Genomic DNA, 20,139 nt, shown 5'->3' on the forward strand with positions numbered 1-20,139 from the left:
AACTCCATCTATGATGTGGTAAAAAATAAGGGACACATTTATCACAACTACACCATTGTTTGCACTGGGCATCCCAAAAAACGCATCTCATATCCAAAGATTAAATGATGCAACCGCCTCAAACATAATTGTTGGGTCATCGTGATCACCCCGATTATATTTACCTTACCAAGCCACTGGACAGGCTTCCTAAGGCCAATGTGTGCAATTGAGGCTACCAAGCATCACGGGAAAACCATGCAGCTCGTCTATATTTTGTATTCACTTTGAGTCGGCGTCTTCAAATATTTTTTATGATATAGTTGATGAATACTTAATATTTATAATTTTAAGGTCAGCTTATAAAATTTACACTCATAAGAAGATTTAGAAATATATAATTACAATGATAAAAATACTCACATTCACAGAAGGTGTGAAGGGCTTTACGACCCACTGTCTCCGACATCTGCAAATACTCTTCCATGACGTCGCTCGTGGTTCCGTACGCTAGTTGATGAATTTCCGTTGTGCATTTTTGCATAGGAGAAAAACCTGGTTTACCTCTCGCGTCCTCTCGTTGTTGGAAAATGCATAATCGCGTTCTAAATCACCAACTATTCGTAAAAATAGTTGGCGACTCATTCGAAAACGCCGCCGAAATCGTTCTGAATCAAAAGTCGCGTCTAGCGAAAAATAATTTTTTATCAACTAGTCATGAGCACCTACAGGATCCCATTGAATATGATGTCGTCTTGTTCGTGGTTGTGAGCTTTCGCAATGCTCGACTAAGAGTTAGGCAACCTCTCGAATAGCACTAAATATCGCTTCATCCTCAAAATCTGAATCTAATTTAACGTCGGGATCGGGGTAATAGTCGGGTGTCAAAGATGATTCGGAAGAAAGGTTTTTGAAGACAAATGTTATAAGTTTAAAGGGGTGAATGATATGTTTGTAGAGATTGAGTGAATGATATATATATATATATATATATATATATATATAATATTTTTGATTTTTTAAACGGTAATATAGCCATTGAGGAGAAGGGTCCACCTCCTTTTCACCTAGGCGAGCCCATCGTCTAGAAGCCCCCCCCCCCCCCAACCCCCACCGCGCCCCTTGGCTATGTTCCGCGCCCATAGCGTGCGGTCAAAAGAGTAAATCAGTTCAATCTTTCGTGTGGTATATTAAATTATCAACTTTCCTTTTAGTTCCAGAAACTGCTACCTGCTCATTTAACGGTCACGATTTCTGTTTGTGGTGCGCGCATATAATGTATATATGTGTGAACCCTCGGGAGAGCGAAAGTGAAATTGCACTAATTTTGACGTTATTTTACTAATCTCGTGAAAATACCGTTAAAAGTGGCAGAAGGTTAATCAGACATCATGTGGTGGCGTTGATAGCCGAAAGACAAGGGTACATGCACCAATCGGCTAAAATCCCGATGATTGAGTGTTACGTGCCTTATGTCCAAGGCTTGATGCAAAACTACTTTCGAGCCAGGGGTCTCACTGAAAGCAACCTCTCTATTCCTATAGGGTAGAGGTAAGACTGCCTACATCTTACCCTCCTCAGACCCTACCATAACTTTGCTATTGGTGGGATTTACTGATGATGATTTTGTTTTAAGATGGAATATTGTTAAAAGAGTATGGTAAACTTTCTTTTTTTTAACGACCAACAAACAAAGAATTTCCTAAGTACTTCGTACGGTGTGATATAATTATATAAGGTCACCACCAACTGACCCAACCAAGACGTACAAAGCCCTTAAGCGGCTCCAAATTATCTCCTATTCCGTAGAAATTAAACCCACTCACTCGAAGGCCCACTTATGGTAAACCCGGACGCCCTCATGATCGAACTGGAGATTACAAAGATCAGAATATTACTTCATTGAGCCACCTATTCCCTTTCAAAGTGTTATTACTGGATATTGAACCTTTGTCTCTATTAGAAAACCTAGACTTTCTATCACTACACCAAATTAGAAAGAATAAGAATACGGTAAACTAAAAAAAAATTAGTCTGATAATAAAAACTAAAATAAATAAAATAAATTCCTTGACCTTTGACCCAGTCATTTTTTTCCCTTTGTAGTCTTTATTATTAATTTTTTTTTCTTTCATAAGTTTATAATTTAAAGAACATTTTTTCTAATCGCACATAGCATACGAAATTACGAATTCTCATAGATAGCCTCTGACAAGAATAATAGGTCCTAGCATTTTTATTCAACCCATCAATTTTGTGAGGATGGTTTTTATAATTTTAAGAGTGATTTATAGTGTTATAAGTGAATGAAAGATAAAATGAAGTGATTTTTATGTATATTTAAAAAGTTCATTTATCACCTTATAGATTTTTTAATATTTATTAAAAGTGGTTATGAGTGAATTAGAGAAAAAAATATATATTGATAAATGTATAAAAATATCATTTAATTGAAAAAGAGAGAGAAAATATAGTGATTTTTAGTGTAACTACAGATTTGGAGATAAAGATTGAATGTGGATGCTCTAAATAAAAAATTATACTAAAAATCACTACATTTTCTCTCTTATTTTAATTAAATAATAAAAGTTTTTTATACCTTTATCATTATCATTTCTTTTTTCTGAACTCACATCTACTTTCAAAATATAAATACAAAATTATAGGTTGTGAACAGTAACTTTTTACATATACAAAAAAAACATTACATTTTTCTCTCATTCACACACAACATCCTAAATCACTCCTTACATTATAAAAACTTTATTCACATAATATGATGGATTGAATGTGAATGCTCTCACACCTCAAAGTTTCAAGATTTGACTCTTTGACATAGTCAAGAAAAAGGCCATCCCAAGAAAGTGAACCCATATACACATAACCTTCTTTTTAGAACAGAAACTGCTCGAATATTTGAGATCACTGTGACAAATAAATCAACCTTCTATCGGAAAAACAAAGTGTTACAACTGAGAAACCCCTCTATTCAAATTACAACAAATTACTACAAACAAGACTCAAACCCACATCTCACAAAAAAGTCATGGAGCTACTACCGAACTAATTAGCCTTTTATCCATAACCACATAACAAACATCACATTTGCACAACTCACTAAAAGTAAAATGTCATTGAAGGCAGGGAAATAAGGGTAAAGTTAAAATACAAAGGACAACAAAAATGAGAATGGACAGAAGGAATCCAGTCCATTGATCTTAGATTTAAATGACTGAGATTAATTTAATACATAAAAATTGATGAAATGACTTTTTTTTAATCAAAATCAATATTTAAAACACAAACCGAACTACATTCATGAAATGACATGAATGTAATAACCCACATTTGTTGACATTTTCTCTCCACATGCAAGACACATGTCAATTCCCCCATCATTTTAAAATGTCTTTAACTTTTTCACACGGCATTATTTTTTTAAAAAAAATTCATCATAATAATAAGCGTTTTTTTAATCTTTAATATGAGTATCATATTGTTATATAAAAATAAAAAAAAATTAATGAGCTTTTTAATTGTGTTTTTTTTTTGTTATTCATTGTGTCTTTTAGTCGAGTTTCATATGAATTGTATTATAGATTTTTCTTTTGTTTAATATGTTGGTTTCCTCAAGTCATTGTGTTATATATATTCACCATTGTGTCTTACGTTTTAAGTCATTATGTTATACGTATTCACTATTGTGTCTTACGTTTTAGGTCATGGTGTTATACGTATTCATCATTGCTGTGTTATATATATTCACCATTGTGTCTTACATTTTAGGTCATTGTGTTATACGTAATCACCAATGTGTCTTACGTTTTAGGTCATTGTGTTATACGTATTCACCATTGTGTTTACGTTTCAAGTTATTGTGTAACATGTATTAATCATTGTGTTTTATGCATCAGATAACTTGTTATTTTATCATTATTTTTACATATTATTATTACAAATAGGTGTTTTTAGTATCTAAAAAAAACATAATGATGAGTTGAAAGACACAATGACGAAAAAAGACACAATGGTGTGCGAAAAGACACAATGAAGAAAAAAGACACAATGATAAGCGAAAAGACACAATGGTGTGAGAAAAGACACAATGACGAAAAAACACAATGACGAAAAAAGACACAATGATAAGCGAAAAGGCACAATTGTGTGCGAAAATACACAATGAAGAAAAAAAGACACAATAATAAACGAAAAGACACAATGGTGTGCGAAAAGACACAATGACGAAAAAAACACAATGATAAACGAAAAGATACAATGATGAAAAAAGACACAATGATAAGCGAAAAGACACAATGGTGTGCGGAAAGACACAATGACGAAAAAAGACACAGTGATAAGCGAAAAGAAATAATGGTGTGCGAAAAGACACAATGACGAAAAAAGACTCAATGATAAGCGAAAAGACACAATGATGTGATTTTTGTTTTAAATTTTGTATAACAAAAATCATACGTATATTAAAGATAAAAAAACGTTTTTTATTATGATGAATTTTTTTAAAAAAAAAAATATCATACGAAAAAGTTATAGACGTTCTAAAATGATGGGGGTATTAACATGTGCTTTGCATGTGGAGAGAGAAAATTTGTACAATTACCTCTATACCCTTTTTCTTTTGGTCCCCACTTGACACATGTCAATTATTTATGGCTTCTCACAATCCTCATTTTTGTTACAGTTTCTAGAATAACTTGACCCGGGAAATAAATAATGAATAAACATAATAAATATGTACATGGAAAGTTGCATTTTAATAATTCATTATTGGCCAATAATAATTCATACCTTTTGATTAATGATAATTCTAACTTTTATTTTTGTTGACAAAAACAATCTCGATAACATAATCATCATAAATTTATACTTGATTATAACTCGATTACTCTCGCAATAGTTATTATGAACGAAATAGGAAGAAATCCTAGCGAAATCAAGTATAATTTAGATGTAAATTAAGTGCAAAATTTATGATGATTATGTTGCTAGGATGACTTTTTGTAACAAAAATGAAAGTTAAAATTCTCACTGGTCAAAGTGTAAGCATAAATTACTATTGTCCAGTTAGTCATGGTTAGGATTATTATAGCAGTCTTTAAAGTGTTGATTGGTCATTTGCTGGAAACCCTTCATTATTACGTACCGACAATTAGAGGTGCACAAATTAGGTTTCTCAAAAACCCAGTTTCGGGTATGGAACAAGGTTCGGGTATGACCGGGTATTGGAAAATCGGGTATTAGCAATATTCGGCTTGGGTTCGGGTCCGGTTCCTAGTCTTGTCTGTAAAAACAATACCCTTTGCATCGGGTTCGGGACGGGTTTGGAACCAGGTTTTTCTAAAACCCGGTATTTGAATACCTTATTTCCATGTATTGGAAAAACCCTTTTAATTGGGTTTTTGGATTTTTTTCTGGGTATATTTCGGGTATAGATTGGATTTATTTAGGGGTTGTACTTTTAGGGCTATTTTCAGGTATTTTTTAGGTAAATTCGGGTATAGATCGGGTACTAGAAAACCCGGTTTCGGGTATTGGGAAAACTCGGTTCCGTGTATGGAACTGGTTCCTGTTTTTCGGTATTACCTGGTATAAATCAGGTCCGGTTCCTGGTACGGGTTTTGATAATGAGATGCATACCCTATCCGTACCCTATGGGTAAGGTCGGATACGGGTTCGGGTATTAAAAATACTGGTATAAAAACATTTTGTCGGGTCTGGTTCCAAGTTCGGGTTTTTTTGCACATCTACGGGCAATTTCGTCGTGTTTCAAGCCCAAGCGTTTTGGTTGTACGTTTTATCCGATCCTCATTTGCTATTTGTAACACTAACTGGATTGGGCTGTAGAATTAGCCCACATAATATCTTTGGTCCAACTGGTTATGTAGCCACCAAAACAATCTAATCCAACCAGTAACCTAAAGGCTAGTACTTGATTAGTAATTATTTTTCTGGTTCATAGGTGCACAAATTGGGTTTTTCAAAAACTCGGTTTCGGGTATGGAACCAGGTTTGGGTATGACCAGGTATTGGAAAATCGGGTATTAGCAATATTCGTGTTGGATTCGGGTTTGGGTCCGGGTCCTGGTATTGTCTGTAAAACCATAACCTATGCATCAGGTTCGGGATGGGTATGGAACCAGGTTTTCTAAAACCCGGTATTTGAATACCCTATTTCTGTGTATTGAAAAAACCCTTTTTATTTGGGTTTTTGGATTTTTTTCAGGGTATAATTTCGGGTATAGCTTGGATTTTTTAGGGATTGTACTTTTTAAGGGTATTTTCAGGTATTTTTTAGGTAAATTCGGGTATAGATCGGGCATTAGAAAATCCGGTTTCGAGTATTGGAAAAACCCGGTTCCGGGTATGGAACCGGTTCCTGTTTTTAGGTATTACCGGGTATAAATCAAGTCCGGTTCCGGGTACGGGTTTTAATACTGAGATGCATACTCTATCCGTACCCTACGGGTAAGGTCGGATACGGGTTCGGGTATTAAAAACACTGGTATAAAAATATTTTGTCGGGTCTAGTTCCATATTCGGGTTTTTTGTGCATCTCTACTGGACTACTGACAATTTCGTTGTGTTTCAAGCCCAAGCGTTTTGGTTGTACGTTTTATCCGATCCTCATTTGCTATTTGTAAAACTAACTGGATTGGCTGTAGAATTAGCCCACATAATATCTTTGGTCCAACTAGTTAAAAGAATCTGTGTCGATAAGTGCTGAACAAGTTAAGTCTATTTGGTTGAACCTTTGAATAACTGTATAAAATAACTATCTTACCCCTTTAAATTGTTTCGTGCTAAATGAAATGTTTCTGTTTGGTTGCAAACAAACCTACCATCATGTTTACATCTAGAACATGCAATGCATCATATCACAGACCACTTGCCTGATTACAAATTAATAGACAACACTAAAATAGTCAAAAACACAAGATTTTCATTCTCCATGCAGGTGTATCAAAGAAAAATAGAAATTCACAATATAAATTTCAAAAAAACTAAAAAAGTATGCTAAAACCAAAATATGAATAGTAGCAGCTGCAAGTAAGTTCCCCTGCCCTTCTTGTCTCCATCAATTTCAAAACGCTTGCATATTTGCACAAAGAACATCAAGAAAACATAAGTAATCAAACAACTATACAAATTTAAAAAATACATAAACATACAGCAATTGAAGGTTACCTTGATTGGGTGTTGAGACACATGCTTGCAATCCAAAAACAGAACAAACCACTACCAAAGAAGTGAACATCAGAGACTAATTTATCAAGGACTGATACATCAGTCTTGGATACATTATAACAAACCATAAAACTAAATTAAAGGAAAAAGTAAGGAAAGGAAAGGAGAGAAAATTCCATCCCACATTGGTGGAGAGAAGTTTCCTTGTCCCACATCGCTAGATTATAAAACTAGTGAGTTCTTTATAAGAAAGAAAATTCATATATTAATGTTCTTATCAGACAAATTACACCCAGTGGTCCTAGCGGAGGGTGCGAACCCGCACGGGCTCGGGCGAAGTGCGATGGGCGCAATGTGGCGCTTTGATGGCACACGCACGGGCTCGGGCGAGCCGCTTAAGGGCCGCTGTCACACCCGACCCAGGGGAGGCTAGTCGTGACTGACTGGTATCAACATGAGCAGAAGAAAATAAATAAACTTAAAGGAAATTCATACTCCCTCCGTCCCATTATAAGTGTCCTAGTTTGACTTTTCAAGTCTTTCTTTTACAAACTTGACCGTAAATATTTTTGTTCGTGTCATATAATACTTGATGAAAAACATATCAATGTAAAATACATTTAAAACCCAATCAATTCATATATTTTACATCAAGTATTATATAACACAAATAAAAATATTGTCGATCAAAGTTAAACAAGAAAGACTTGAAAAACCAAACTAGGACACTTATAATGGGACAAATGGAGTAATATGCTAAGAGTTTGCAAATTCAAAGGTACAACTAAAGCAAACGGGTCAACCATGACCCTTAAATTTGTCTTAGGTGCATAGCACCATTAATTAGTCTAGGATGTCATCTAACGATTACATCTTTATTTATCAAGTAGTCTTCCATGACTACACTACTTTATTCTTGAAAACCAAGACTTCTACGGTTCACTAAGGCGACTAGGGCTGATTCCTTTCCTCAATGGCTAAGTTACCTGAAAAGTACATACTAAAATACGTCAACATAATGTTGGTGAGCTCGTGAGTTTAAGACACATAATAATAAAGTTGACACATCATGGTATATCACATATCAAGTCCACAATCAAACCTGCAACTAGCATAAGCATCCCCAACTCATACCAGAAATTATACCGTCCCAGACTATCGCCCTGCTAAAAACAATAATCAAACACGTAGGTTATATGCCTCAATGATCCGCATATCTCAGTGTGGTTTACCCAACATAGGGTCACTATGCGTGGGGGTCTCCCAAATAGTACTACCCATACAAGCCTCCGGCCCATCCCCTCGGGCTAATGATTGTGTAAAAGTTGGGACAAAATTTAGCAGTAAAAACCCCAATAGTTCCATACCATATAAAAAGTTTAGGAGTATGTACTAGTTCCCAAAAATTTAAGTAAAAAGGGATTACACGCGAGACTTACCGAATGCTCCAAGTAAATCAACGACTGACTTCCTGAAAGTGGTAGTTCCTATGGTAAATAACGAATTATAAATACTTAACTCAACTAGTTTTAACCTCAATAAAGATTCAATGGTGAAACGAGTATTTAATTCTAAGTGGTGGCCCAAGTGTTAACTTCCCAATGGATAAAGTTTCCTTTTATGGAAAGCTTACTCTTATACAATTTGTAATGTTTTTGATGTGTGTTCAAGTATTTGGTTTAACTACTAATTGTGTTAATAATCTCGTTTTACTTGACCGGGTTTTAGCAAAGTTTCTATATTTAGAAAGTTCGGGCCTTACGTTCGGTTGCGGGTTACTATATGACCATAAGAACTATATAATTTATTCACATCAGTAGCATGGTCATTTCTGGTTGGAAACATCAGGCCTCGGGTTTTCAAATGTTAACAATATAGGTAGTTATCGGTGTTGTCGGTTTTTAACGACAAACCTTTCAAATGTGGTTTTCGTAAACAAACTCCCTTATAATTAAAACTCCAATTTTTCCAGAATATTAAAGTATTTAAAAACTTATTATTTTCAGATCTGAGATTTCAGCAAGTTTGGTGATGTAAGGACTTAATTCCCGTACTTCCGTTTAGCATTCGTTTTGGTGAAAACCGGGTTTAAGACTTGGTTAATTTTAGGAAAATAAGTAAAAACTAAAATTATAACTTTATTAAAATATACTTACTGTAAAAAAATCAGAATGTTCATATTATTGTATTTTTGAAACTGCCCGTTCGGATTATGTTGGTTCACCGCAACTAGCGGTTAAATGTCAAATCTTGACCAAAGAGGTGTTGTTTTTCCATAAAATGTTTTATACATTTATATTAAATATTTTAAACAAAATTTTCCGAAAAAATATGAATCTTACCTTTTTGTAGCGTTTTAGTCTTAAAAACCGGCCCGTTTGGTTTTAAACGAAACAACACTTTAAAGTTTGTAAACGGGCCTGTTTTGTAAATCCAACTTCTCTTAAACATTTCATAGCTTATATTTTTCTCTTTTAAAATTATAAGCATCTGTTTTAAAGGTTCGGTTTAATAATATTAGGAAGTTCCGGTTTAACATGATACTTTGTTCCAAAAATACCCTTTTTAAACGAAAACCCACTTTTGGTCATCAAACCACTTAAGACCAGTTATGATACATAAAAAATAAGTTGTTTTTAAATTCCATAGGTTTTAAAAACATACTCTTGGCTGTATTAATGCTAACGAACTCGGTTTCGGCCAGTTTGGCTTCTAGTTCGGTTTTTAATGCGAGTTTTCGCGAAAACAATTTCGGGTCAGCTTGTTATTTTTCAAAATATTATTTTTAAAGTTGTACAATAATGTTATTATCTTATTTAGGTTTACAGGCTTATTTCTTAGTTAAACTAGTTACAAAATACGGGTTTTAAAAGGTTTTTAAAATACGGTTGTTGTTACTTTTCGGGGCTGGACTTGTGCAGGCAACTGGAATTCTTTTTAGATGTTTCAAACTTTTGGAAATAATATTAGCATTCAGAAGTTAAAATGATCACTTGTCGGTGCGGTTTTCAAACTAGTTTGTCTATTAAACGAGTTACCAGACGGTTTATTGTTAGCTTTCGGGTTTGGTTCTTTTCCAGGTTTAAGGACCAAAATAAAATACTTTTTAACTTCTGAAACCTATGCTAACAGTTCAGAAGTTAAAAATTCGAATATTTGTCCGGTTTTCGAACTAGTTTGTCTTTAAACGAATAACCGAATGGGCTGTGGTACCTGGTGTATGTTAGGGTTCACGAGCAGCGTGATTCCTTGATTTTAGATCGGTTCCACGAGCAGGAAAGAGAGACACAAAGGTTAGGGCTGCAGTTTTTGACCAGGGAATTAGAAACAATCATGTTTCAAAATCATAGAATAGAATAAGGCAAGACAACGAATTACCGGATATCTTTTATCTCGGGCAGAATTCACGAATACAAAGCTTGGGCTGCAGATTTTCTTGGTGTGTCTTGGCTATTATAGAGAGAGAACATGGAGTTATGGGTGTGGCAAGAAGTGAAGTTTGATATTGATTATAAAGACCGAGATGGAGATTTGGGGCAGAGGATTTCTTGGTTTGTGAAGGCATGCAATGACTCTTATTGGTACTGCAGAGGAGACGTGAATGGAGGACAAAAAAAGTAGGTGTTCAGGGTCTTCATTGGTGCAAAAGATCTTATCAGGATTTTCAAGATATATTATATTTTGTTATGTATTATTATTATTATTATTATTTTATATAATTAGTTAAAGTAAAAGAGTTTTTATTATTATAACAACATAGGTCATGGTAATTTATGATGTGTCTCAAATCTCATGTTTCAGTTTTTGTTCGTTTGGTTCAGTTTTCGAATGTTGATTTGAGAAGTGTTTGGCGATTGAGTTTTATGTTTTGGGATACCCGGTAAGATTAAATAACAGTTGGATTGTTTCTTAAAATTTTCGAGTTATCGGGCTCGGGTTCGTTTCGGTAAACTAGTCCATGTTCGTTTTGTTTTTATTTGGCAAGCCTATCGACATACGGTTCGATTCGACCAACACTATGTTCCGTATCTATTGATAAAAAAAAATTTAGTCCTATATTTGGGGTTGTCACAGCCGCCTTAGTATTTTTGTGGAAAATTAAGATTTTTAATAACCCTTCCATCGCGATACGCGATGGGTTTAGGTTAGCCTCATCACGTAGCGCGATGACGTGTAATATTATCCTGAAACATGGCGGCATAGCGATACGTGATGGACTCCCAAAGTAACACATCGGTATCATGACGTGGAAGTTACGCAGACGTGACACGTTGCATGCCACGTGGAAATGAGAATTTCTAACAATGGATTTCGTTACCAAATTACCTACCACAAGAAGAGGTAATGACATAATCTGGGTAATTGTGGATAGATTAAAAAAATCAGCTCATTTTATACCAATGAAGGAAACTTTCAAAATGGAACAATTAGCTAAGCTGTATGTAGACAAAGTTGTCTCATTACATGGAGTTCCATTATCCATTGTATCGGATCGGGATAGCCGTTTTACTTCTCATTTTTGGAAAAGTTTCCAAGTAGCTATGGGAACAAAATTAAACTTGAGCACAACATACCATCCACAGACTGATGGTCAAAGTGAAAGGACCATACAAACATTGGAAGACATGTTAAGAGCATGTGTAATAGATTTTGGTGGAAATTGGGATGACCATTTACCACTAATAGAATTCTCCTATAATAACAGTTGTCATACAAGTATTAATGCTGCCCCATTTGAAGCCCTTTATGGACGAAGGTGCAGAACTCCAGTATGTTGGGCAGAAATAGGAGGAAAACAATTATCAGGTCCTGAAATCATTCAAGAAAGTACTGACAAGAAAAATCAAGTTAAGGAGAGATTAAAAACTGCACGTGATCGTCAGAAAAGTTATGGGGATCATCGACGCAAACCGTTGGAATTTCAAGTTGGAGACAAAGTGCTACTGAAAGTATCTCCATGGAAAGGAGTAATCCGATTCGGAAAGAAAGGAAAGTTAAGTCCACGATTTGTTGGGCCATTTCCAATTATCAAACGAATTGGACCAGTAGCCTATCAGCTAGAATTACCAGAGGAAATGTTAGGTATACATTATGTATTTCATGTAAGTAACTTAAGAAAATGTTTAGATGATAAATCACTAAAAGTACCCCTTCAAGATATAAAGGTAAATGAAAAGTTGAAATTCATTGAGAAACCTTTGCAAATTTAAGATAGAAAGATCAAGAATCTCAAGCATAAAAGAATAGTTCTGGTCAAAGTGAAGTGGGATTCAAAACGTGGACCAGAGTATACTTGGGAATTGGAATCGGAAATAAAACGGAAGTACCCACACTTATTCCAAGTAAATCTCGAGGACGAGATTCAAAATAAGGAGGGGAGACTATAACAAACCACAAAACTAAATTAAAGGAAAAGGTAAGGAAATGAAATGAGAGAAAATTCCATCCCACATTGGTGGATGAAAGAAAATGAGAAGCTTCCTTGTCCCACATCGCTAGATTATAAAACTAGTGAGTTCTTTATAAGAAAGAAATATCATATGTTAATGTTCTTATAAGAAAAAATCACACCCAGTGGTCCTAGCAGAGGGTGCGAAGCACCCGAACGCGCACGCTCACAGGCACGGGCTCGGGCGAAGTGCGATGGGCGCAATGTGGCGCTTTGATGGCTCACTTTTCACTTCGCATCGCCGCGATCTGCTTAAGGGCCGGCTATGTAATACAAATTCTATTGAAATCCGTACGCCAACGGGAAAAATCATTACCATTCAAGGAGATAAAATGCTCAAGCCTAGGAAGTTCATATCAGTAATGAAAGTGGCAAGCTATCTAAGGAAAAAATTCGTAGCATATATGATTTCTGTAATCATTAGCGCCAAAGGAAAATAGCTAAAAGAAATTCCGGTAGTATCGGAATATTCTGATGTCTTTCCAGAAGATTTACCTGGACAACCGCCTGATCGTGAAGTTGAATTCAGAATCCATATAATACCAGGAATAGCGCCAGTTGCTAAAGCACCATATAGATTAGCACGGACAAAAATGTTAGAATTAAAGAAGCAATTAGATGAATTGCTAGAAAAAGTTTTTATACGACCTAGCTCATCACCCTGGGGAGCACCATTGTTGTTCGTCAAAAAGAAAGACGGGTCAATGCGTATGTGTGTCGATTATAGAAAATTGAATAAGGTCACAATTAAGAATCGGTATCCCTTACCGAGAATTGATGATTTATTCGATCAACTCCAAGGAGCTCAATATTTCTCTAAAATTGATTTACGCTCAGGATACCACCAATTAAAAGTACAAGAAGAAGATATTCCTAAAACAGCTTTTAGGACAAGATATGGTCATTATGAGTTTACAGTCATGCCATTTGGTTTAACCAATGCACTAGCTAAATTTATGGATATGATGAACCGAATATGCAAACCATATTTGGATATATTTGTAATCGTTTTTATAGATGATACACTAATTTATTCCAAAACCAGTGAATATTATGCTAAACATCTTCATACACTTTTGACACTATCGAGGAAAGAGAAGCTTTACACTAAATTCTCAAAATGTGAGTTTTGGTTACAGGAAGTACAGTTTCTAGGACACTTGATTAACCATAAAGGTATTCATGTGGACCCTGCTAAAATAGAAGCAATTACTAATCGGGAAATTCCTAAAACTCCTACAGAAATTCAAAGTTTCTTAGGATTAGCAGGATATTACAGACGCTTCATTCAAAATTTTTCCCAAATAGCAGTTCCGTTAACCAAGTTAACGTGTAAGAATGTCAAGTTTGAATGGGGACCTAAGCAAGAAGAATCTTTTGTAACTTTAAAGCAAAAGTTAACAAATTCCTCGATACTCGCACTGCTCGAAGGAACTGAAGATTTCACAGTTTGTTGTGATGCTTCTAAATCAGGATTGGGATGCGTACTAATGCAACGTGAAAACGTTATTGCTTATGCATCTAGACAGTTAAAGAAGCATGAAGAGAATTACACAACACATGATTTAGAATTGGGAGCAATAATTTTTTCCCTAAAGATCTGGAGACACTATCTATATGGTAGTAAGTTTACTGTATTTACATATCATAAAAGTTTAGAATATATCTTTGGGCAAAAAGAGCTTAACACGAGGCAAAGACGCTGGATGGAAATTCTTAGCGGCTATAATTGTGAAATCCAATATCGTGAAGCAAGACTAATATAGTAGCCGATGCATCAAGCAGAAAAGAGCATGAGAAACCTATAAGAGTGCGAGCCTTAAGGTTTGAAATTCAAATCAATTTAATTGATGAAGTAAAGAATGCTTAGAAACAAGCAATAGAAGAAAATAATATTGCTGATAAGAAAAGAAATGGTACCATTGATCTACTTGTTAAAGGAAATGATGAAATTCTCCGAATGGGGAATACGATCTGGATACCAATCATAGGAGGATTACGAGAAAAGATTCTCGAAGAATACCATAAATCCAAATACACAATGCATCTTGGAAAAGATAAAATGTATCAAGATTTGAAGAAAATCTATTGGTAGATAGGAATGAAAAAGGACATAACTAGTTATGTTTCAAAATGCTTAACATGTTCACAAGTTAAAGCAGAATATAAAAAGCCATCAGGATTACTTCAACAATTAGAAATGCCAGAATGGAAATAGGAATTTCTAACAATGGATTACGTTACCAAATTACCTACCACAAGAAGAGGAAATGACACAATCTGGGTAATTGTGGATAGATTAAAAAAATCAGCTCATTTTATACCAATGAAGGAAACTTTCAAAATGGAACAATTAGCTAAGCTGTATGTAGACAAAGTTGTCTCATTACATGGAGTTCCATTATCCATTGTATCGGATCGGGATAGCCGTTTTACTTCTCATTTTTGGAAAAGTTTCCAAGTAGCTATGGGAACAAAATTAAACTTGAGCACAACATACCATCCACAGACTGATGGTCAAAGTGAAAGGACCATACAAACATTGGAAGACATGTTAAGAGCATGTGTAATAGATTTTGGTGGAAATTGGGATGACCATTTACCACTAATAGAATTCTCCTATAATAACAGTTGTCATACAAGTATTAATGCTGCCCCATTTGAAGCCCTTTATGGACGAAGGTGCAGAACTCCAGTATGTTGGGCAGAAATAGGAGGAAAACAATTATCAGGTCCTGAAATCATTCAAGAAAGTATTGACAAGATAAATCAAGTTAAGGAGAGATTAAAAACTACACGTGATCGTCAGAAAAGTTATGCGGATCATTGTCGCAAACCGTTGGAATTTCAAGTTGGAGACAAATTGCTACTGAAAGTATCTCCATGGAAAGGAGTAATCCGATTCGGAAAGGGAGGAAAGTTAAGTCCACGATTTGTTGGACCATTTCAAATTATCAAAGGAATTGGACCAGTAGCCTATCAGCTAGAATTACCAGAGGAAATGTCAGGTATATATGATGTATTTCATGTAAGTAACTTAAGGAAATGTTTAGCTGATAAATCACTAAAAGTACCCTTTCAAGATATAAAGGTAAATGAAAAGTTGAAATTCGTTGAGAAACCTTTGCAAATTGAAGATAGAAAGATCAAGAATCTCAAGCATAAACGAATAGTTCTGATCAAAGTGAAGTGGGATTCAAAATGTGGACCAGAGTATACTTGGGAATTGGAATCGGAAATAAAACGGAAGTACCCACACTTATTCCAAGTAAATCTCGAGGACGAGATTCAAAATAAGGAGGGGAGACTATAACAAACCACAAAACTAAATTAAAGGAAAAGGTAAGGAAATGAAAGGAGAGAAAATTCCATCCCACATTGGTGGAGGAAAGAAAATGAGAAGTTTCCTTGTCCCACATCGCTAGATTATAAAACTAGTGAGTTCTTTATAAGAAATAAAATTCATATGTTAATGTTCTTATAAGACAAATCACACCCAGTGGTCCTAGCGGAGGGTGCGAAGCACCCGAACGCGCACGCGCACGAGCTCGGGCGAAGTGCGATGAGCGCAATGTGGTGCTTTGATGGCGCAATGGCCACCTTAGTATTTTTGTGGAAAATTAAGATTTTTAATAATCCTTCCATCGCGATACGTGACGTTTTTAGGTTAGCCTCATCGCGTAGCGCGATGTCGTGTAATATTATCAAGAAACATGGTGGCGTAGCGATACACGATGGACTCCCAAATTAACACATCGCATATCGCGACGTGGAAGTTACGCAGACGTGACACGTTGCATGCCACGTGGCATGCCACGTAGCATGCCTAGGGCTGACTCTGCGAAGCTACGAGATTCTTCGCGATACGCAATGCCTTTTGTCTATAGCCATCGCGTATCGCGATGGGGTCCAAAATCAGCTATAAATAGGTTGGCAACGGGACTTCATTTCTCGTCCAAAACTTCTAAATTTTCTCTGAATTTTCACACACACATACATAATATTAAGAGATAGTATAATACCTGAGTTATTGTAACGATATCCTATCCGATCGAAAGAAATATACACGAATCCAAAAGCTCTGCCTATTAAGGTAAGACATTGTGCTATCGTGTAAAGTTTCTACTCTCATGATTATCGTTATGATTGTTGGTTTTATACTAATATAGATATACTACATTGTGTTTATCCTAGGTGCTTAATACCAAGAGGCGTTTTTTTTAATTGTAAACTTTCAAGGTGAGACATTCGAGTTTTTGTACCACTCACATTTACGTGAGACAACTGTTTTTTGACACTGTTATGATAATTTCAAAACCTATAAAACTCATGACAGATGGTCTAAATGTTTTAATTATATTTTCAGAAGTGTTTTAAATACATTACAGTGATTAAGTCTCTGTAGACTTACGGGATGGTTACTTTTGGTATTGTGGGGTTTTGTATACAAGGCTTGCCTACTGGGCTATTACACGTTACTTATTGGACAAGTGTTAGCCAATAAGTAATATGACCACAGTCATAGATACGGTGGAGTGACAAGTACCTTTTGGAAATTTGTAAGCAGGTAGATGTAAAAACATCTTAATGCTGTAAATGTAAAATGTGTCATTTAGAAATGAATGTACTCACCAGTATTTCTTGCTGATCAAATATTTTAAACATGTTTCAGGTGACTTGTTAGAGACAAAGGAATGATGCCTGCAGGCTTCCAGCTTAAATAAGTGGCTTGTCCCCAAAATAAAGAAACGTGTTTTGTAAATTAGGGTTTATCCCTATAAAGTTTATGTTTCTATCAAAATGGGTTAAATTCCCAGTTTATAATAAAAATAAACATGGTGTTTTTATAACTCTGATCATTTTTCCTAACTATGGTTCTGATGAAATATTCCGCTGCAAAATAATTTAATAAACACCGATACCACCAATCAATGTTCACGGCTTCCCTCCCAGGGTATAGGGGTCGGGGGATGTGACATACATAGTATCTATGACTGATTGATCAGTTACCGATATTATTAAAGACTGATTTTTATATGACTAATGATAGTGACTGGTAATCAGCCGCTAATACTTTGACATCTTATTGGAGACCAAATTTCAGTCCCAAATGTGATTTAAGAAATATAAGGTTTTGATAGAAACTTATTGGTGACTGAATTTTGGTCCCAAATATGTAAAGAAAAATTAGTCAAATGTATGGTGACTGATCATGAGTCTCTAATATTGAAGGAACACATTAGAGACCGGGACTGAAGCATTAAGGACTGTTTTTTCAGTTTCAAATACTTAGTATTTGGGACTAAATTTTCAGTTTCTTGTAGAACCGGGGCAGAATTTTGCGCGGCATATTTTAGTTACTAATAATCAGTTGCTAATATTTAGACACCTTATTTGAGATTAAATATCGGTCTCAGATGTATTAATCTATAATGAAAAAATGGGGCAAATTTCTTCGAGACTAATCTTCAGTCTCTAATTTTAAGGGAATGTATTACGGATTTAATGTCAGTCTTTAATACATTAAAACGTACGGATTATGGGTTGGCATATAGTCTTAAACACCTTTTACTATAAGAAATGATTAGCGACTAATTTTCAGTCTCAAACTATGTTACACTAATTCTACCATTTGACGGGAAGTATTAGGGGTAGGGGTGCAACAGAGCTGAGCTGCTCGAGATCGGCTCGTAATTAGACTCCTACGTCAAAATATTACAAATATTCCCAAGTTAACAAAAACATATTGGTTAATAGTCAATACAATATATCACTACCGGAAAATAATCTATGCGCATAAATCGACCATTCTTCTCGAACTACATCAAAATCCGCCTTTGTCTATACTCTTTGCCTTCCTGAACCTAAGAATAAATATTTATTTAAAAAAACGTTAAAATATTTGGTCGGTTCAAAACGAATTGTGTCAAAATAAACCAATACTGTAAGTCCCGAATCTGGATCACTACAATTATGATATCAATATAACAAGTATAGGTGCGGAATACCGATACTTGGTGATTCAAGAACACTAGTAAACACAAGGTAGTAACACGAGATTGCTTCAAAACACACGTATATTAAGAATACGTAGGGTGCTTAAGCACTTACAATACACAATCACAATGACTTGGAATGAACAACCTTAACCCTATACATGATGACAACTATATATAGGGACACCAACATAGTGACTGGCCCAAACAAGCAAAAGCCCACCGAGAACACTAAGGTGTTCTCGGCTCACATCATAACCCATATCCCAAGCCCGAAACAAGAAAAACTAAATACATACTAAGCTCAAACCACATAAAGTAGACCGAACAATCTCCCCCTTGGTTTGTATCTTTGTCTTTTAGTCATGTTCCATGTAGTCTATATCAGCATCTTTCAAAGCACCCACCCAAAATCTGCATCTGATAATTGAAGCTACCGTACTGGTGAATTCTTTCGCAGCCATTTCAAAGATCGGATCGGCAATTATCTGGATCCTACTTAAAGTCTTGATATCCCTTTTATTGAACTTCAGTAGGTCTCTTGGATCAACAAATCTTAACTGACCCTTTCCTTTCGTCAACTTGATGACAACTATAGCAGTTAAACTATCATACATCCAAATTCTCATGTTATCCAACGTGCCATCTGGAATTTCGTTTGGTACAGGAATATGAGTGGCCTTGTCTGTGGCAGGCCACATGACATTGACCATTGTTTTCCTTGTCTTTGGATCTTGGACTCCATTTGCCTTCTTCAGAAAAGACTCAACAGTCTTCATATCAGGGAAACCTCTATCGACTTGTCTTCTTAGAAAATTCCAGAAATCAAAACCGCGTTTATCATTTGTGGGATTAGTGAATAGAGCATTAATCAGGTCACTAAGATCCACTTTAGTCCAGGAACCAAAGTTTTTCATCTTCTTATAATACTCAGTTGTTCCTGACTTCCTCTTTACCCACCACATATTCTTATCCGCATCAAAACCCCATGATAGAACTCCAGATCGATCACCGTATTTGTCGGAGAAACCCTTTTGAAAAGTAACAACGAACCTGTCTGGATGATCCGATGATTCAACATTCTGATTCGAGTTCTTCATTACTAGCAGTTTCTTCTTCCCCTTTTGAAGTAGATTCTTCTTAATTCTGTCTGATTTCTCCTTGGAGATGGGGGGGGGGCATCCATGTACTATTGTAGCGATTCCGACTCATCAATGTTGTCAACAGGACGAGCAGAAGAACTACCACCTTGACTCACGTTGGGTACTTTGGAGGCTACGTCATCACTGCCTTTAAATTCATCTCCAAACTTTTGAAACAACTTTTGTTGGAGGTCAAGATACAAGGCAGTTTATTCTCCCATGTTGGACTGTAGTTCTTTGATCTTGGAATCTTTATCAGATTTACTTGCTTCCAACTCTTGAATACGAACATATTTGACTACCAAATCTTGTTCGAGTTCAAAGACTCGACGTTGTAATGCATGAACGTCAACATGGGCATTTTCAAGAA

Source organism: Bidens hawaiensis, unplaced genomic scaffold (assembly GCF_021521415.1).
Source record: "Bidens hawaiensis isolate Kalapana, Puna unplaced genomic scaffold, B.hawaiensis_p1.1 tig00000237_1, whole genome shotgun sequence".
Classification (NCBI taxonomy): Eukaryota; Viridiplantae; Streptophyta; class Magnoliopsida; order Asterales; family Asteraceae; genus Bidens; species Bidens hawaiensis.